Genomic DNA, 21,884 nt, shown 5'->3' with positions numbered 1-21,884 from the left:
AATGCTCTCTACCGTGGGCTTCCCGCCTTTTTGTCTTCGGTCCCCTTCGAACATGCAGACGCGTGCTGGCCTCTTCATCTATGGCTGCCCCATGCTGACGTCACTGCTTCTCACCTGTCTGCTGTTTTCCTCTCGCTAAACCCTCTCGATGCTGACGTCACTGCTTCTCACCTGTCTGCTGGTTTCCTCTCGCTAAACCTTCTATCTGCAAAGCATTGTCCATGTGTCCTTGTGCGCTGCATAGAGTGTTCTTCTCTTTCTTCTGCTCTCCTCATCTTCATTCCAGGACCCTATACTCCAAGAGAATCAAGCCCCTGTTCCATCCTAAAATTACGAGGGCACCTGCCGGAGCCAGACCCCCCTCCCTCCTGCGTGTGCAGGGCTGGAACTCTCTCCCTCTTGAGCCACGGTGGCACTGCCCCCAAACACTTCGAACTGGCCTTTCTTCGCACTGGTATCATCTGCACCTCTCCTTTGGGGACCCCTCAGCGCCAGGATGCCTTCGTTAACATGTCGTTTTCATGCATCCCATTCAATGGAGCAATATTCACACATATGTGCTTAAACTGAACCATTTGCTGCAGGTTCACAAAGCGTCCTGTCTAAAGGGGGAGGTGAGGAAGCCCAAAAATGTATTTTGAAGGCCCAGTTGGTTGAGGCCAAGGCCTCGGTCCTGGTGTGTTAAACCGGCGTAATTTGTCACTAACTGTGCAGGAAACTAGAAGCATGCATGCCACTCTACTAGTCCCAAATCACTCCACTAGTCCCAAATCACTCTACTAGTCCCAAATCACTCTACTAGTCCCAAATCACTACTAGTCCCAAATCACTCTACTAGTCCCAAATCACTCTACTAGTCCCAAATCACTACTAGTCCCAAATCACTCTACTAGTCCCAAATCCCTCTACTAGTCCCAAATCACTCTACTAGTCCCAAATCACTCCACTAGTCCCAAATCACTCTACTAGTCCCAAATCACTCTACTAGTCCCAAATCACTACTAGTCCCAAATCACTCTACTAGTCCCAAATCACTCTACTAGTCCCAAATCACTACTAGTCCCAAATCACTCTAGTCCCAAATCACTCTACTAGTCCCAAATCACTCTACTAGTCCCAAATCACTCCACTAGTCCCAAATCACTCTACTAGTCCCAAATCACTCTACTAGTCCCAAATCACTCTACTAGTCCCACATCACTCTACTAGTCCCAAATCACTCTACTAGTCCAAAATCACTCTACTAGTCCCAAATCACTCTACTAGTCCCAAATCACTCTACTAGTCCCAAATCACTCCACTAGTCCCAAATCACTCTACTAGTCCCAAATCACTCTACTAGTCCCAAATCACTACTAGTCCCAAATCACTCTAGTCCCAAATCACTACTAGTCCCAAATCACTCTACTAGTCCCAAATCACTCTACTAGTCCCAAATCACTCCACTAGTCCCAAATCACTCTACTAGTCCCAAATCACTCTACTAGTCCCAAATCACTACTAGTCCCAAATCACTCTACTAGTCCCAAATCACTATACTAGTCCCAAATCACTCTACTAGTCCCAAATCACTCTACTAGTCCAAAATCACTCTACTAGTCCAAAATCACTACTAGTCCCAAATCACTCTACTAGTCCCAAATCACACTACTAGTCCCAAAACACTCTACTAGTCCCAAATCACTCTACTAGTCCCAAATCATTAGTCCCAAATCACTCTACTAGTCCCAAATCACTCTACTAGTCCCAAATCACTCTACTAGTCCCAAATCACTACTAGTCCCAAATCACTCTACTAGTCCCAAATCACTCTACTAGTCCCAAATCACTACTAGTCCCAAATCACTCTACTAGTCCCAAATCACTCTACTAGTCCCAAATCACTCTACTAGTCCAAAATCACTACTAGTCCCAAATCACTCTACTAGTCCCAAATCCCTCTACTAGTCCCAAATCCCTCTACTAGTCCCAAATCACTCTACTAGTCCCAAATCACTCTACTAGTCCCAAATCATTAGTCCCAAATCACTCTACTAGTCCAAAATCACTCTACTAGTCCCAAATCACTCTACTAGTCCCACATCACTCTACTAGTCCCAAATCACTACTAGTCCCAAATCCCTCTACTAGTCCCAAATCACTCTACTAGTCCCAAATCACTACTAGTCCCAAATCACTCTACTAGTCCCAAATCACTCTACTAGTCCCACATCACTCTACTAGTCCCAAATCACTCTACTAGTCCCAAATCACTCTACTAGTCCCAAATCACTCAACTAGTCCCAAATCACTCTACTAGTCCCAAATCACTACTAGTCCCAAATCACTCTACTAGTCCCAAATCACTACTAGTCCCAAATCACTCTACTAGTCCCAAATCACTCTACTAGTCCCAAATCAATACTAGTCCCAAATCACTCTACTAGTCCCAAATCACTACTAGTCCCAAATCACTCAACTAGTCCCAAATCACTCTACTAGTCCCAAATCACTCTACTAGTCCCAAATCACTACTAGTCCCAAATCACTCTACTAGTCCCAAATCACTACTAGTCCCAAATCACTCTACTAGTCCCAAATCACTGCTAGTCTCAAATCACTCTACTAGTCCCAAATCACTACTAGTCCAAAATCACTCTACTAGTCCCAAATCACTCTACTAGTCCCACATCACTACTAGTCCCAAATCACTCTACTAGTCCCAAATCACTCTACTAGTCCCAAATCACTACTAGTCCCAAATCACTACTAGTCCCAAAGCACTCTACTAGTCCCAAATCACTACTAGTCCCAAATCACTCTACTAGTCCCAAATCACTCTACTAGTCCCAAATCACTACTAGTCCCAAATCACTCTACTAGTCCCAAATCACTACTAGTCCCAAATCACTCTACTAGTCCCAAATCACTCTACTAGTCCCAAATCACTACTAGTCCCAAATCACTCTACTAGTCCCAAATCACTACTAGTCTCAAATCACTCTACTAGTCCCAAATCACTACTAGTCCAAAATCACTCTACTAGTCCCAAATCACTCTACTAGTCCCAAATCACTACTAGTCCCAAATCACTCTACTAGTCCCAAATCACTCTACTAGTCCCAAATCACTACTAGTCCCAAATCACTACTAGTCCCAAAGCACTCTACTAGTCCCAAATCACTACTAGTCCTAAATCACTCTACTAGTCCCAAATCACTCTACTAGTCCCAAATCACTCTACTAGTCCCAAATCACTACTAGTCCCAAATCACTCTACTAGTCCCAAATCACTCTACTAGTCCCAAATCACTACTAGTCCCAAATCACTACTAGTCCCAAAGCACTCTACTAATCCCAAATCACTACTAGTCCCAAATCACTACTAGTCCCAAATCACTCTACTAGTCCCAAATCACTACTAGTCCCAAATCACTCTACTAGTCCCAAATCACTCTACTAGTCCCAAATCACTACTAGTCCCAAATCACTCTACTAGTCCCAAATCACTCTACTAGTCCCAAATCACTACTAGTCCCAAATCACTCTACTAGTCCCAAATCATGCACTAAAATGGAAACAAATAGTGAACATTAGAGCACTTATATCAGTTTTAGAGACACATAGGCCACGGTTTTCCACCTAGTTGAATTGATGTCATGCGTTTCAACGCAATAGAGACTTAAGACACGTGTATGTATTTTATGAGAAACACTATTTCTACGTTTAACTATTTCCCTGCTATCCAAACCAAGTAAGTAGGTTCTTGCAAAATGGCTTCAGCAATGCCAGATAATCAGTTGATATTACTTCCTGTGATGTCACTTCCGGTGAGGTTACATCTCATGCATGCTCCTGTTCTGCCCGGGGCTCCACCTTTCCTAGAAGCACCCTGAGGTGCACGGGGGCGGAAGTGGGGCAGATGAATGAGCAGTGAGGCACAAACACTGGGGCTGATGCTGTGCAGACTCGGAGTCGCGAGGTAATTCAGTCGGATGTTTGAGACACTCTCGTGTGAAGAGGGAACAGCTGTTCCCAGTTCCCATCAGGCCATCCAGGCGGTGTCGGAGAGGGCTCCACGAAGACAGGGGCAGAGGTCAACATTGCTATTTCAATAAGCTGCAAAGCTTGCCTTTTATGAACGATGACCTCTGACTTACATCCGTCACACTTCACTTTATTGAATGTGTTCTAACAGGGCCTGGCCTGGGCGAGCTGGGCCCACGCACAGGGCGGCAATCTTCAGAGGGGCGAATAGAACTGACTGCATTAATGTCGCGCAGACAGAAGCCTCCTCCTCACTTGGCACCAATTATGCCTTTTAAAGTTTAAAGTGCCATGCTTGTAATCAATGTTAAAATTGTGGCATGTGTTGTTTTTAGCACACGCTCAGGCCCTCCGTGCCCTCCCATCTCGCACCCAGTCCCTGCCGCAGCGACGCCACACACCAGGCCCTCCCTCCCATCAAAGCAGCCTGGCACCACCCCTGCGCAGCTAAGCTGCGGGTGAAGGAGTGAGTTGGGGGAGCGGTGCCTATGTTTGTGTTCAGAGGCCAGTCCCTCCTAACTGCTGGCAGAATGCTGCCAACAAATGCCGGGGTCCACGCTCAGGGGTCTCACAGCTGGCCTGCGTGACCTGCTGCAGATGTCGCCCATGACGCCCACTATGATAGGAGCGCTATCTGCGCTATTTTCAAAGACGCCACACTTCCCATGCCAGTCAACAAGTGGCTTATCCACAAGTGTCTGATCTGCAAGTGGCTTATCCACAGGTGCATGATCCACATGTGTCTGTTCCATAAGTGTCTGTTATACAAGTGTCTGATACACAAGTGACTGATCCACAGAGTGTCTTATCCACAATTCTCTGATCCACAAGTGTCTTATCCACAAGTGCCTGATCCACCTGTCTCTGATCCACGAGTGACTGATTCACAAGTGGCTTATCCACAAGTGTCTGATCCACCTGTGTCTGTTCCGCAAGTGTCTTGTCCACAAGCAGCTGATCCACAAGTGGCTTATCCACAAGTGTCTGATCCACCTGTGTCTGTTCCGCAAGTGTCTTGTCCACAAGCAGCTGATCCACAAGTGGCTTATCCACAAGTGTCTGATCCACAAGTGGCTTATCCACAAGTGGCTTATCCACAAGTGTCTGATCTACAAGTGACTTACCGACAGGTGCATGATCCACATGTGTGTGTTCCACAAGTGTCTGCTCCACAAGTGGCTTTTCCACAAGTGTCTGATCTACAAGTGGCTAATCCACAGGTGTATGATCCACATGTGTGTGTTCCACAAGTGTCTGCTGCACAAGTGGCTTATCCACAAGTGTCTGATCTACAAGTGGCTAATCCACAGGTGCATGATCCACATGTGTCTGTTCCATAAGCGACTGTTCCACAAATGTCTGATCCACAAGTGTCTGATACACAAGGGACTGATCCACAGAGTGTCTTATCAACAATTCTCTGATCCACAAGTGTCGTACCCACAAGTGTCTGATCCACCTGTCTCTGATCCACGAGTTACTGATCCACAAGTGGCTTATCCACAAGTGTCTGATCCACCTGTCTGTTCTGCAAGCGTCTTATCCACAAGCAGCTGATACACAAGTGGCTTATCCACAAGTGTCTGATCTACAAGTGGCTTATCCACAGGTGCATGATCCACATGTGTCTGTTCCACAAGTGTCTGATCCACAAGTGGCTTATCCACAAGCGACTGATCCACAAGTGGCTTATCCACAAGTGACTGTTCCACAAGTGTCTGATACACAAGTGTCTGATACACAAGTGACTGATCCACAGAATGTCTTATCCACAATTCTCTGATCCACAAGTGTCTTATCCACAATTGTCTGATCCACCTGTCTCTGATCCACAAGTGAGTGATCCATAAGTGGCTTATCCACAAGTGTATAATCCACCAGTGGCTGTTTCACAAGTGGCTGATTAACAAGTGTCTTATACAAAAGCAGCGGATCCACAAGTGGCGTATCTACAGGTGTCTGGTCCTCCTGTGTCAGATCCACAAGTGAATCCCGAGTGTATTGTCCACAAACAGCTGATCCACAGCTGCGTTGTCCACAAGTTGGTGATCCACAAGTGTCTGACCCACCTGTGTCTGATCCACAACTATCTGACCCACAAGTGGTTAATCAACAAGTGTGTGATCCACAAGTACCCCTACTACCGGTCCCTGCTACACAAGTGGCTGATACACAAGTGGATCACCACAAGCTGCTTATCCACTAATGGTTCACTACACGTTTCTAACCTGCAAGTGGCTGACCCACAAGTGGCTCACCACAGATGGCTGATCCACAAGTGGCTGATCCACAAGTGGTTCACTAAAAGTGGCTGATCCACAAGTGGCTTATCCACAAACCGCTAATCCACAAATGTCTCACCACAAGTGGTTAATCCACAAGTGGCTGATCCGCAAGTGGCTTATCCACAAGTGGCTCACCACAGGGGGCAGATCCACAAGTGGCTCATCTACAAGTATCTGATCCACAAGTGGCTGATTCACAAGTGGTTGATCCACAAGTGGCTGATCTGCCCTCATTAATGGAGGACATAACACCAGACTCTGTAATAATATTTCTCAGCTTGTTCATCCATCCCTACCGCACACAAAGCTTATCCCATGCAAGTTGCCCACCCTATGACTCCCGGCTGAAGCTTTCCCCTAAGCCCTGATTTCAGCCAACATCAAATTCCTGCCTGTTGATTCAATTGAGTCTAGGGAACAGCTAAAGCAGAAAGCTAATTATGGCTGGCTAAGAATGTGAACTTCAATGTGTGCGATCCCAGCCAAATATTGCTTGTTTGAAGAGTTCATTGGGTGGGACCCTCTCTGAAGAAATGGAGGAGGATTGTGTTCTTCCAGAAATCCACTTTTGTGAGCAATCTGCTGACTCAGTTTAATGGCTGCTCTCGCAGGAACTCATCTACAGCCGTGCTACCTCTCGGATACTTTTACAGGCCCCCCAGCAATGTGCGGTGCGCCTATCGAACTAGCTCTTTGGGCGAGTTGGCACATCAAAATGCCTGTCATTTGGATCTGCGTAATCGATTGTCCCCTCTATCGAACCTCAAAAGCTTGGATTGACAAAGTCACGGTCTAGCAATGAATACCGGGTGGGATTGCGACTCGAAAGCTACCAAGCATTTCTGGTAATCTGCCCAACGTAACCTCCACTTTAAGTATTGCTAGTTGGAATATTTTGGGGCTGAAAGCAAAATTGAGTGCAGCAGATTGGTTAGCATTTATTGTACAATCTAATATCTTTTTGTTCTAAGCAACTTGTGATGTTTCAAAGCTGTCATGCAATGTTTTGATTGTCATTCCCTCTTGGCTACCTCTTCCTCAGCTGGACGGGAGATGGCTGGCATGTCTACATGGTTCGAGCTATCACTCAAGGCGTTGACTACTGCCTTAAATGTCAATGACAGGTTTATCCAGGGGTTCCGGGCTAAATTAGCAGCTGGTCTATGGTTTTATCTAGTTAATTTTTTTATAATGAAGATTGTTCATATTCTAACATTTGTAAGCATCAATTGTTATTCAAATGCATTGATAATGAGCACAGTTCTAATTGCTTGCATTCTAGCAGGCTGCCCTTGGTTCTCTGATAGGATTTTAATGCGCATGTCCACGATGGGATCTCTATTTCTGGGACCACACTGTATTCATACTTCGACTTTAGATAACTCTGATAAAAGAGGGCGGGAGCTCCAGAATCTGCTGCTCGAGCGGGATTTGACAAATTTTCATGATTGCAGTGGTAGTTGTACCATTTCCTCCTATTTGAGACGCGGTTGTCGCTCTTTGATCGATTCTATCTTTTTTCACAGAGTTTTCCATCCTATCTGGAATCCTGTGAGATCATTGACAAACCTTTGAGCTCTTAGCTCTGGTTCTGCCCCTGCACCTCATTTCCATCATCTTTCAAAGGCCAGCCTTTCAGTCATTGCAACCTCTGACGGGCTGAGATTGGTGCGGAAGACGAACGACCTCGGGGGCTTTTAAAACTCCTCATTCTTGACCTCACTCTACACTTTAATGTATGTTTGTCTGATCAAACTAAGGGGGATGATCTGATTGGATTTTTTTGTAGATATTTGTTTAAAAATCAAAAGATCTCTGCTTAAGCCAGCTTGTAATTGTCTTCATTCAGCAGCTAAGTGGCTTGAGCCTTCATGTTCGGCCGCTAGGGGACAATTGTGGAAAGCCCTGACAATGAGCCCAAAGGATGCCACAGGGGTTGAAGCGTGTTGGGCAGGTCATAGAGCAGCTACTAAAGGTATGGAAACTGCCTTCCGTAGACAGCAGTGGGATTCTCCAAGGCTCGCCTGCGAGTCTAAGAATCTCAAATCATTTGGCGCTCTTAGAGCCATCAGGGATAGATCTGTACGCCACGCGCAAGTCTTCTGCCATATTGTACCTACATTTATAAAAAAGGGACAGACGCTGCTGTTTAGACCAATCTCCCTCTTTGCCTCAACCATGAAGATTCTATGAAGGGTGATTTACAACATGATTAGTGGTAGGGTTTGGACGTGCCTGTGGTACGTTTTCTGACTGACATAATGTCCTGGAGGCCGCGGTGCGTTCTGGCCTGAATGGCGAGCTCTCAGCCCCTTTTAAGTTAGAACGTGGAGTGAGGCAGCGTTCTGTCCTAGCACCCATTTTGTTACTTCTCTACATCAAAGATGTGAATATGTTCTTAGTGGCGCACGGGCTTCCAGTTAATTACAGCTCGTACCCTTAGGTATCTGTAACTCGTGCCCTCGTCATGCACTGCTAATTACCCCACATATTAAGTCACTCGCAACATCGTCTCTGACATCATTGATGATATCACTGCAACATTTGATGAGAAAACTGTGCATGGTGGGTGCACAAGCTATTGTTACCTCAGGGCACCAGTTAAAGTTACCAGAGCTAACTATAACTGCTGAATTTCAGTGGTTTTGTACGTTTAAAACATTACATTGTCACTGCAATTCTCAACTAACTAACTAACTAACTAGTGTTACTTGTAATTTTGTTTTTTTCTGAGAACGTCTACATTTTTTTAAATGTAAAGTAAACTATAATAACAATTCCTCACTATAACATCACTTTAACCTTTGTTTGTTTCAGTGAATGTACATGTATATACACACACACACACGCACACACACACACACACGCACACGCACACACACACACACACACACACACACACACACACACACACACACAACCTATGTAGGTGGGCCACCAGTTTTATCTGTGGCCCAATGTCATAGTTAGGACCGGGTTCCCATAGAAAATAGTTTTTTTGATTTGCTAATAACTTTTGCTCCGTTTGATGAATCTTCAGGAAACTTTCCACAAAAAAAAGGTTCATCCACCTCAGCTCCTTCCTGGAAGGTTTCCTGCGCTCTTGCTATGAACTGCTTCGGGCCTCACATATAATATGTGATATCATATTCAATTATATTACTGATAATATCACTGATGACCTCTGAAATGACATTATTTATGGCATCACTGTGCATGGCAAGAGCACAAGTTATTGTCACTTTGATTAACTATAACTGGCGAATTTCACTGTTTTCTTTTAGTATAAAATGTAATTTCTAACTGAGATATTGACCTAACTATATTGTCACTTTAACCCTTATTTTTTTAACCCCTTCCCTGCTCATGACGGAACCACTCCGTCATGAGCCACGGGTGACGGAGTGGTTCTGTCATGCTGCGGCCCTTGGCGGCCGCTCCGCCCACGCGGCGCTAATTCCCCGCCTGTGCGGGCGATTAGCGCCGTGGGCGGAGTCATGACGGAACGACTCTGTCATGAGCACAGCTCAACCGTGACTCATGACGGAGTGGTTCCGTCATGAGTACGGCGCCACTGCAGTGCCCCCAAACCCCACCCAGCGCCGCGGCGGAATTCCCGCCGCGGTGAAAGGGGTTAAGGGAATATACATAAAATTTATTTTTTACACTGAAAAACAGAGGTTAAAGTAACATCATAGTTAGGTGTTGAAAAGAGTTAAAACTAAAGCTTAAAAATCTAATAACCACTGAATTTCACTAGTTATGGTTGAGTGAGTTAACTATAGCTGGAGTCCCTGTCGTTTACTGCTTATGACCAAACATAGACCGCAGATAGATCACGCATGACATTTTAAATGACATCAGTGATGACATCAACCATCAATTGCGACACTGAGCACTAGGCTTTGGGGTATGCTAGTAATTTAACAACCTACAAATGTTCCCAATTTGGAAAAGCAAACGATTGATAATAGGCATAACTTAGGGCAACGTTTGGTGTATGTCATCCTCTATCTGTCAGCATCCACTCAGCTAACAAACAAAATGCATGAATAGACTTTAAAGAGGTCAGCCGTTTTTTAAACCTTAAACACCTTTGAAAGAAGGGTTCATTCTGGATGTACATCATAATGGGACCACCCTCTTACACACCTCTCAAGAACCACAATTGTGAGACGAAGGGTTGACAGGTATGTATTGCCACTGATAAGGCACCTTCACAACACTCCGTTGTTTAGTAAAAATACACTACACACTACTTCACACGTGGCTGATATGAGTAGAATGTCAGAGAATCTTAGAGCCATGCTTACAACCCCAGTGTGAGTTAACGCACCCTTAAGTGAGTCTCCCCTTCTTTGTCATCCTTGAAGTATGTGCAACGTCTCAACATCTTGATGGAAGGTCTGCATGTAAACATCCACCACTCATAATCCGGCACTTTACATACAACTTGTGTACAGAACTGCATGACATATATTTACAAGGGCACATGCCCACACATGCCCACACATCCCCAGGTGGATATTCTAGTGTGAGCTGAAACTTTGGTTTTCTCGCAGATTTTTGGCAACAGGTTTTACTTTTAAGCCAGACTCTAAAACTGCAAGAGTGATGTAATATGTGAGGTCATGAGATGGGGTGCAAGCTCAATGAACTTTAAGAGATTAATTTCAGTTTTTTCGTTTTTTAAACACTAGGTCTTGGCGACCTTTGTCACTACCTATATGTAGTCTGGCTGATAAGGGGTGTTACCCCAAAACTGGTCCCAGGATGCTTGTTTCCGGGCCGGGGACGACCCGATTTGGCAGCTTTGGCAGGACTGTTCCCCTGAGGAGCAGGGTCAAGACTGATTTGCATGTGGCTGTGTCCAAAGTGTGCAAAAGTACGATGGATTTAACACAGATCTCTTGACTGGGGTGTATGTTTGAATCATTCAGCATTCCGTCCATCGTTTGTTGCCGCAGCACTTTTCGTCACTACCTATAACATCACTTTACCCATCATTTTTTCGGTGAATGGCTGTTTTTTTAATGTTAAGTTACGGTCAGATTTTCATGCATAACTATAGCATCACTTTAACCTTCCGGGTATAAATCACTTTAACCTTTGTTTTTGCAGCCCATTTATGGAATGTTTTCAGCACATCCTTCATTCAGTATGTCTAAAATGTTTCTCAGGTGGAGAGAACCTGTGCAGACGGCACACAGCCATATGCAGAACATTGTAGAACTACTGTTTTTTTACCTGATTTTTTACATAATCTTTGTATTTCTATGATTTTTTCCACATTTGTTTGTGTTCTGTGTGAGGTGGTCTTCCATGTCCATTGAAAATATTCTCCTATGAGTCTCCTCAGAGGTCATTACTTTGAGGCAGTGCCTGCACTACGTTGCAAAATGCTGCGTCTTCTGGTCACTTTCTTCCTGATGTTGACTCCCCACTTCCTGTGGAGCAGTCGGGGTGACCCTGAGTCCACCAGCTCTTCTGCATCTCAACACAAGCCATGCTGTTGGGGTGCAGGCCCTCAGGTGCTTCCACATCCTACTGACATCCATGGAATATTGTCCAACCTTTCTCTATAGGGCACCTGCGTGGACAAAGTGCACATAATCTCCTGTTCATTTATTTATTTATTTTTGGGCAGCTGGAGGTTTGAACATCTGTCATAGCACTGGTTCTCCCTCAGGCCTCGATGTGTGTGGCGCTACAGAAGTAGATGGAATAACACCAATGTTGTCATCTTCTGATGCTGCACCTGTGATGGGCCTGCTGGGTGGTGTGCTTGGGGTCTCTTCGTGTCTAGCTTTGTCTGAGGCTGTGATGGACTGCGAAGTGATGTTCAGGAAAATCCTTTGGGGCTGTTTCTAAAGGCTGTGGGCTTATTTTTCAGTTGTGTTCCCTGTGTGGCCAATCAGATGGCTGCTTTCATTTGGATTTTTTTGGTGTGTCCTAGGTCCCACTGTACTTCAGTGATGGAAAGCTGTATCACTCTCACAAGGCCCTTACTTTCCCAAGATCAGCACAAGTCCCGCGGGAACCAGTAGTTTAAAAAAAACATTGTATTTACGATGAAAAGGTCATTTTATTTTAAGTTTGAGCCATGGGAGTTTCCTCATAGGCACAACTAACCAAGATATCTTGTAATTTCTAATATAATGTGCACATTTTTAGATGCTGCACTACCACAAGAACTGAACACGGTACCTGTGACTCAGAGCAACGACATCTTATTGGCTACATCTCATTGTAGTGATGTCATATGAAGGAGGTCCCGCCCTGTTACTGTTGTTAGGGAGTGACAATACAATACAGTGCTACCAAGAGAAGTCGAGGGACCCTTGCCATCTTCTGCTCCACTTCAAGCTCTCCAGCCTGGCCATTCTCTTACCGATGCCCTTGTTTGTACCCTGACCCAAGATGCCAGCCCTCTGCATGCGGGCATTGTTTCATATTGTACGAAATCTGCAAAAAGGGTATGTGTTGGTGAACAGAGGGCAGCCCTTCAAGCCCCACTGCTGGCTGCTCCCAAGCAAACTACAGAAACTCATTTCTCTTTTTATTTTTTCCATCCAAGTTCAGATGCCATTTTCTTGTTGTTTTTAGTTGAACTGATAAAAAAAGTTTAATTGCAGAAAAAAAATCATAAGTCTTACAAAATCAAAACAATATAGATGTTCTTCTTAAAACCAACTTTTTGGTTAATAAAAAAAACAAATAGAAAAAATTACATTGTTTGTCAAGTCTGTGTCTTAATGTTAAATTGTGTTAATATATTTTCATGGGCCAATTTAATATTCATTGGCACAATGTTGTGCAAAGTACAAACATGAGCCCAGATTTAATAACACTTTGCACGGGCTTTGTGATACTTCCATAACACAACCTCGCTCAAAACATTGTGACAGTATTTACTTCCAACCTAAATCAAAGCTCCCTGAGTGACTGCCAACCCCTGCCGCGCCCAGCTGAAAGAGGTGGGTACAAGACCTGGCCTGAGGCCACGCCCTGCGTTCAACCCCACCACGGCGTCCATGCCGCCTGCTGCACTTTGTGCAACAAGGGGTAGCCGCAGTGCCTGGCATCTGCCCAATCCCTGTACCCAACCCAGCTGCGGATAGCCAACCCCACCGCTGTGCACGACCTGCACCCAGCCCCACTGTGGGCCACCAGCCACCAGCCGTGGACAGCCAAACATGCTGCCGTCTTTGGCCATGTGCAGATGCGGCCCCAGCGCAATGACGTATGAGCAGGCGTGCATCATGAAGTGATGGGCATTTTGGCTTTTTTTTAATTTTCTGTTTCCAGATGGTGGCCTCAGCTCTTGGAGCTGTAAATTTGTTTTTAAAAGAAGGTGTGCAAAGGTGCATTTGCAGGGAAGAGTAGCCTGGTAGCAAATTGCGGCTGCAAGGCCCTCCCAAAAGATTAAAAAGACATTTAAGTTTCAGAAAAGTGACTGGCAATGGAAGGGGAAGGGTCCGGTGGAGAGAGAAAGGGCACGTGCCAACAAGTTGCGACAGTAAGGCGAGGAAGCAATGGGGGAATTACAAATAAAAAGAGGAGTGGGAAACCACGCAAGCATGGAGGGAGGGGAAGGGAAAGAGATGTGGAAAAGGGAAGCAGTACACTGGAAAGTGGGGGAAAGAGCTGGGAAACACCTGCACTCCCATGGAGTCCTGAAATAAAATGCTCCCTCAAGTGAGCAGTGGAAGGATACAAGGATGGTAAAGAGGCTGTGCTCCAGGGAGGGACATCCATAAGAACAGGAAAGAAACCCATCCAATAAGAAGCAAGCAATGAGATTGACAGGACAGCCCACCAATGATAAGCAGTGGACTGGCACAAAGCGCAGTGTGAGTATATTGTATTGTAGACATTAAGGGCTCAAAGTGACCGGTTTGGGTTCTGTAGTTTCCTCCCTGTGCCTTCCTTGGTCAATCAGCTGCATAGAAAAGGCATTTGAGGGCTAAAGGTGGGGCAAAGGATCAACCCTGTGTTGTCACTGGGGCATCAGAGTTGGCCGTTCCACCACCCTTGGCATTTCAGTGAATCTACAAGCTGAGTTGTCTTGAAGGTAAGGAGTGCCCGATATAGAGTGGAAATGCTCAGGTGCGTCATCGGTCTTCTCTTTTCATATATTTCAGGACACATCATTCGGGGATGGAAGAAATGGAGTAGGAAACCGATACAATCTAAGGGTTACATGAAATACTGATAGAAAGTGAAGGGTTGAGGTTAAAAACAACGCAGCTTGGGGGCGTGGCCGAGGCGCCGCGCAAGATGGCCGCTTAGAGGGTTCGCTCCGCCGCACCGAGACGCGCGTCGGAATAAGTACAGCGCTTCCCGTGGAGTTCGCCGCATGTAATTACACGCATCATGCACCGGAAACTTGACTGCCTCTGGTGAGCTCTCTTCCGGTGTTCAAAGGGCCACGCTTGAGGATTTTTCAGCGCTTTTCTGTATCTCCTCACAACGGCCGTCATTTTGTCTACTCGCGAGTTCCTACACTACCTCAATGTTGGGAATTTGCTTCATAGGGATGCCTTTTACATGCTGGCTCCTCTATTGTTTCACTGGACTTCCTGCTGTTTTTTTATTTTTATTATTAATTGCCACTTAATTCACTGAGGAGGAACTGTTCAATTGTTCTGATTCAGGCTAATGCATCTATAAGGCTCTATTTGCTTCCTCATTGGCTGCCATCACAGTTGCTAGACCTCCTGAAGCCTTCTATATGAGCGCATTTTTTATGCTGGAATGTTAGCAGAACTCCCACCTCTGTCTATGCCCTTTCATCACTAATATATCAAGGTTCTCTGTGTCGCTGATGTTGTGCACTCATTTTCTCATTGTGCTGGACGTTTTTCTTGCTGAGATAGATGCATTGACTTACCTGCTCTACGCGGATGACTGATCTTGAGAGGAGTATTTCTGGCGCCACTGTCTTCAATTAACATTACGTTTCTTTGTTCATTCTCCTCACGGAAGGTCTTCTCTCTATGGGCAAATTGCGCCATCCAAAGTTTGTCTTTATACCATCAAAGACCGCTCCAACATCTCTCTCCTCTACTCCAGGCTCTCCTCCTAATACAAACCAAATGGCGGGTGCCACTCCTAATCGCTCTTCCTCCACGCAGCCCATTTCAAGTAAGCCTTCCCCACCTCCTGCGTCAACTAAACGCCTGAAACACGACCCACCTTCTCCAGACAAAATGCCATCTCCCATTTCTATGGAAATACTTTTAGAGGAAATTCGTGCTTTGCACCCGTTTGTGGAGGAGACCAATAACAAAATGCAGTTTCTTGAAGAGAAATGGTCATCAATGGATGGCAGAGTGACGTCTGTGGAACAGCAGGTTTCAGACCTACAAGTCAATTCTCAACGTATCGCCTCTCTGGAAAAGTCGGTCCTTGCTCTTCAGCGGCACACTGAGGACTTGGAAAATAGGAACAGGAGTAATAACTTACGCATTTATGGTTTACCGGAGTCTCTGGAAGGTGACAACCCTGTGACGTTCTTCTCCTCCTTTCTTCCGAAACTTATGGACATGCCACCTACCACTTCTCCCAGCATCCAAAGGGCACACCGGCTTGGTCCCCGTTCAGCTGCCTCAACTAGGCCCCGTGGTGTCATCATTATTTTCCTGAGGTTCACGGATCTTCTTTCAATTCTCTCTGCAGCCAGATCTCTTGGTTGGGTTATCTCAAGATGTTTCCAACGCTACTGCTTCTAGAAGAAAAGAATTCCTAAACCTCCGTGCTCCTTTGCGCTCTATTGGTGCTAGATATGGTTTATTTCATCCATGCATTTTCAAAGTCACTCACCAGAACCAAACATCGACTTTCCTGGATCCAGCAGAATTGAAGAACTTTATTCTTATTCACACTAACAGTGGCATGGATACTTCCTCTTCTTCTTGTGGCTGACTGCTTAATTTTCTTTTTCCTTACAGGTCTTCTTTTTGAGATTATTCACCAGTTATTTTTCTCATCTGCTATATATCTGTTATTTTGCGCTTTTCGTCTTTTGTTGTTCCTTTAAATAGATTTTCTGTGGTTCCTTTCGTTGCATGCCTCTTCTTTTACGTTTGTTTTTCCTCATATCTTAGTCTTTTCCGGACCTTGCATCTCTTTAAGTTGCTTGTTCGTTGGCATGTTTTATATATTCTTATATATTTCCTTGTTGTTAATTGTTTTTCTATATTGCTTTCTACAGATCGGTCGAGTTACTTACCTTCTACTCATGTGATTCCCCTTTTTTGTCTTCGTCTTGGTGCGGTTGGGCTCCCAACTCTCTGGAGGCTCGTCTTGTTGAGTGTCACCATTGCTCCATCATCCTTCTTTATATCCCTCTCAGGTATGTTATTCTCAGTCATCCTTTTTGGATATGTACTGTCTTTTCGTGTATTTCTTTCCTCTACTCCTTTCCCTCTTTTCCTTTTCTTTCCTCTTTACTTATTGGTCAAATTCATTTTTTCTTGGCCTATCTTTCTCTCCTATTTTTCTACTCTTCCTTTTTTTCTCTCACATTTCGGCTTTATAGTGCATGGAAGTATTTTTGTGCTTTTTGTTTCTATTGATTTTCTATTTTGTGTAAATTCAAAGTTGTTTCTTGGAATGTAAAAGGTTTTATTAATCCCATTAAAAGGCAGAGAGTCCTTTCCCATTTAGCTTCCTATAACCCTGACATAGTTCTTTTACAGGAAACCCACCTTACTGATGTTGAATCTCTTAAATTAAAGAGGAGTTGGGTTGGTACTGTTTTATTTTCACCTTCCAACAACAAAAAGAATGGAGTTGCCATTTTATGTCATAAGAAACTAAAATGTAATGTTTTATCACAAGAAAAGGACACTGATGGTCGATGAATACTAACTAAATTGCTAATTAATTCTATTCCATTAACTGTCTTCAATGTCTATGGTCCTACACAACCAGATTGTTCCTTCTGGCCTTTAATTACAAAAAAATGTATCCAACATAAAGATGAATCTTTTATCTTAGGAGGAGACTGTAACCAGATTGTTGATCCATTCCTTGATCGTAAATCTACAGTTCGTTTCATACCTCACAAATCTCACAAACAATTTCTTGACACTATTTTGCAATCACGCTTTATTGATTCTTGGCGACTCTCGCATCCTGATACTCTGGACTACTCTTTTTTCTCTCCTCCTCACTCTTCTTTTTCTCGTCTCGACTATATTTTTCTTTCTCAACCTCTATCTTAAAACTTATTGTCTTCTTCTATCGAGCCCATAGTTATTTCGGACCATGCCCCGATTGTAACGAACCTTGACTTGCTTCCACCACAACCCAAGCCCTCCCGTTGGCGCTTCAATAGCGCACTTCTTGCTGATCCCAACTTCTCTTCCTCTTTTCGTTCCTTTACTAGGGAATTCTTTTTATTTAATTGCAACCCTAGCACCCCTCCTCACATCCTCTGGGTTCCTTTAAGGCAACGGCAAGAGGGTTTATTATCGATTTCGTCTCTAGGAAAAAGAGGCAATATCTTCAAAAACGGAAAACCTCTCTTGCACACATAAAATCTTTGGAGCATAAATTTTATACCTCATCAGATAAATTTATCTCATCAGATCTTTTACGTGCAAAATTAGATTTTAATAAAGTTACCACTGATAATGCTTCTTCAATTCTTCTTCGTAGCAGTGCTCGTTATTATGGAGGCCGTAATAAATCAGGGAAACTCTTAGCTAATTACCTTAAATCCCGTAAGGAACGTACTCTTATAGAATCTATTTACTCCTCTGATAATACTCTCCTATATAAAGAAAGGAAATACTTGACCAATTTCAATTGTTTTATCAACAACTTTACACTCCAGAATCTCCCCCTATTCCCTCTCTCATTCAGAAGTATTTTAAGAAACTTCCTAAACCTTCTAACTCTCATCTCAACTTTCCGGATCTTGAAATTGACCTCTCATTACACGAACTCTCCATCGCTTTGACATCCCTTACGAAAGGTAAAACGCCTGGCCCTGATGGTTTCCCTGTTGAATTCTATTTAAATTTTTCTGATCTTTTGTTGCCCAAGCTTCTGACCCTTTTTCAGTCATTTTACTCATCTGGTAAGGCCTCGGTGCTTGTAAACGATCAGCTCTCTTCGCCCTTTACTCTTCGGCGGGGCATTCGTCAGGGCTGTCCTTTATCCCCTCTTCTTTTTATCCTGGCTCTTGAACCATTTTTATCCTCCATTCGTAACAATACTTCTATTTCTGGTTTTCCTTATGGTAACAATCAACTGAAGCTTTCTGCGTACGCAGATGATATTCTCTTGTTTATTTCCGATCCAGAAGTATCTGTTCCCCCCTTATTATCTGCATTCGACTCATTCACCCTATAAGATTAATTCAGATAAAACTGAAATCCTCCCTCTCACCAAAACCTGTCTTCCTCACCTTTTTTCTTCTACTGGCTTTGCTTGGAATAGCTCAAAGATTAAATATCTAGGTGTTTGGTTCTCTAACTCTATTCCTTCTTCAATTAAATTAAACATGTCGGCAGTTTTATCCAGAATTGAACAGCTTTTCAATACCTGGAACCCTCTTTTTCTTTCTTGGTGGGGTCGACTGGACTCAATTAAGATGATGATAGCTCCTATTCAAATTTATATTTTTTCCCTGTTACCTGTTCCTGTTCCTGCACTCTATTTTAAACGTATTGATTCACTCCTTTCAAAATTTCTCTGGAAAAATAAGAAATCTAGAATTTCTCTGGTAAATCTTCGTAAGCCCAAACCTAATGGTGGAGTTAACTTTCCGGATTTCCGTCTCTATCATAAGTCCTTTTCTTTACGTCAGGCCTCGAGATGGCTTTCATCAAATCCTTCCCCTTTTACTCCTCTTTGGCTCCTCGTTGAACAAACATTATTATTGCCCTTTTCCTTTGGTGAAGTGATACGTTTCTCTTCCAGGTCTCCCTATTCCTCATTTCCTTTATTCAAACATACGTCATCTCTTTTAAGATCCTTGGTTCACCCTTCTACCGTTACACGTGACTCCTTTTTAAACACCCCTATTTGGTATTATTCAATGATCCTCTTAAACAATAGACCCATATTTTGGAACTCTTGGAGACAAAAAGGTGTCATATGGGTTAACCAACTCTTTGATGGATCGTTACCTTGCTCCTTTCCCCATTTTCAAATCTTATTTCATTTTCCCCGATCTTTTTTGCAGAAGTTTACCACTCTCATGGCAATAATTCTTGATCGTTATTATTCTCTTCCCTTTTCATCATCATCTGTACCTCCATCTCCTCTTCTTAAAATTCTCACTGTCCTCCCTAAGGCATCGCTTATCTATAAATTTTTCGTCTCTCCTGACCCAGAACGCACCAAAACCAAAGTGGAACTTTCCTGGGAAACAGATTTTGGGTGCACTTGGTCTGTCGCTCTCTGGGATAAGCTCTGGTCCAGATCCTTAAAAATTTCTCGTTCTGCTTCTCTTACTCAATCTTTATTTTATCTATATCATAGACTTTATCTCTCTCCTCTTTCCTTATCTCGTTTTATACCCTCTTCTGGCTCTAAATGCTGGACTTGTGGTAATTTGAATGCTGATCTTATTCATCTGTTCTTTTTCTGTCCTGTTGTCTCTGCTCTCTGGAGGAAAGTTTGGTCGTACCTCTCTTGCATTTTTGCATTTTCTGCTTCTTTCTCAATAACTCTCCTCTTTCTGGGTAGTCTTTCTGATTCTTTAGATCTACCTGCACACTCACACGGTCTTTTTGATCTCATGCTTGCTCTTGCATTTCAGCACATATCATCTAATTGGAAGACTCTCACAAATATCTCCATACAAGGCTGGTGGAATACTTTATGTCATTTTCACAGACTTGATGTTGCCTTTGCTTCCTCTTGCAAACCAACACGCAATGTTGATTTTTTCTGGTTACCCCTTACTACATACCTAGATCGCTTGGCTTTGAAGAAATCTACATATATCAATTCAGAAAACTTGAAGCCCCCTTGAAGGACTTCAACTCTCTCCTTCTTGTTTTCTTTTATTGATTTCTCATGTTATACCACTTTTTTATGCTGATCATTTTGTTTTATTGTTCACCTATATAATCTGATCATATGCCGTAATTTACTTTTACTCTTCATATTTGGTCATATTGTTTTTCCTCCCCCTCCTCCCTCTTTCCTTTCTTCTTTTTCTTCTTTCTCTCCCTTCCCTCATCTTTAAAATCCCCATAAAATGCTTTTTGTCTCCTTAACATTGATATTAGCATTGTTAATGATTTATACGGTGTTTGAATATATTTCTTGTTTATGCTGATGTCTTTACTTGTTAATCAATTTTTTCAATAAAGCTTTTCAAACATAAAAAAACAATGCAGCTTGAAGAGCAGGCCTTATAAATAAAAACAGAAAAAACAAAAACTGAAAACAAAGGGGAGAGGTTAGATTTTAGGAAGGTGGATTAATGTAAACAAGTGGAAAATGGTAAGGTATAGGGAAGGGAGACGGGGTACTGTGGTTTGCCACATATAATTCAAACAAGTAACAAGTATCCACAAAGCCAACAGGTCTCATCATTGCGTCCTGTCAGCTTTGCCAATTGCTTTTAGCAATGCTGTACAATACGGCTAAAGAGTAAACAATAACAAGCATTGGCATAGCCAATAGGTCTCGCCTTTGGGACCTTATAAGTGTTTAGTCATGCAACAGTTGCATAACTAAATACTTATAAGGTCCCAAAAGTGAGACCTATTGGTTATGCCAAGCGGCCATGCGGCCGCGAAAGTGAAAGTAATCGCGGTCAAGCGCGGCGCGCGCGCCCGCGCACATGCACTGTAGCTCTAGGCTGACCTGGTAGCACTTTTTGGAGCCCTCTCAATAAGTCTCGCCAGACCAGCGCATGCGCTGGGTCAGGCGAGACCTAAAAAGGCACTATAACGTATCCGTATGCCTCGTTTTGTGGACGCGCACAGCACACGTGCACCCAGCTACAAAATGACACTGATGCTTTTTTTTCTTTTTATTTACTGATTTAAGATGGATTGATAAATAAAAGTAGTGCTTCAAAAGTGAGAAGTGGAAGGGTACAAGGAATGTGTCCATGCTCCAGGGGAGGAGCAAATACAAGAAGAGGAAGTAAAACCCACCAAAGCTAACAAATGAGAGTGGAAATAACCAGTAACAAGCAATGGGTGGGCTCTAAGCCAACAGACAGCTTGTGTTGTCTGGTAGACGAGACCTGAAAAGGGTTTATTAGATTTTTGTTGGAGTTTCTGATTTAAAATTAAACTTTATGATTGTACAAAAATGTATACTAAAAATAGAAGCCAATAATTGATCTTAGTTATTAATCATCTGCAGATAATCATATGTAACAAGTCTATTGGATATTTGACGATTACTCTTTCTGCGGAAAAGCATGGCCACCTCCCTCCTCTGAGGGGCCACCTCCCTCCTTTGTGCATCCACTTACCTCCTTTGAGGGGCTACCTCCCTCCTCTGAGGGATCACCTCACTCCTTTGTGCGTCCACTTACCTCCTTTGAGGGGCTACCTCCCTCCTCTGAAGGATCACCTCCCTCCTTTG

The 21,884-nt window shown here is 43.6% G+C and overlaps 1 protein-coding gene across 2 annotated transcripts in view; it reads left to right on the top strand.

Moving 5' to 3' along the window:
- The window catches only part of SLC29A1 (solute carrier family 29 member 1 (Augustine blood group)), a 1,214,204-nt gene that overhangs the window by 276,148 nt on the left and 916,172 nt on the right, over positions 1-21,884 (top strand). The window contains exon 2 of one of the 2 annotated variants that reach the window (XM_085610197.1): positions 16,528-16,668. The exons of the other annotated variant lie outside the window; for it this stretch is intronic. The gene's annotated coding sequence lies outside the window, so the exon portion shown is untranslated. The remainder of the gene's footprint in view (positions 1-16,527; positions 16,669-21,884) is intronic. 2 annotated transcript variants of the gene reach the window in all.

Source organism: Triturus cristatus, chromosome 6, assembly GCF_964204655.1.
Source record: "Triturus cristatus chromosome 6, aTriCri1.1, whole genome shotgun sequence".
Lineage (NCBI taxonomy): Eukaryota > Metazoa > Chordata > Amphibia > Caudata > Salamandridae > Triturus > Triturus cristatus.
Note: the sequence above shows the minus strand (reverse complement) of the source record. Positions and strands in the feature narration are given on the sequence as shown.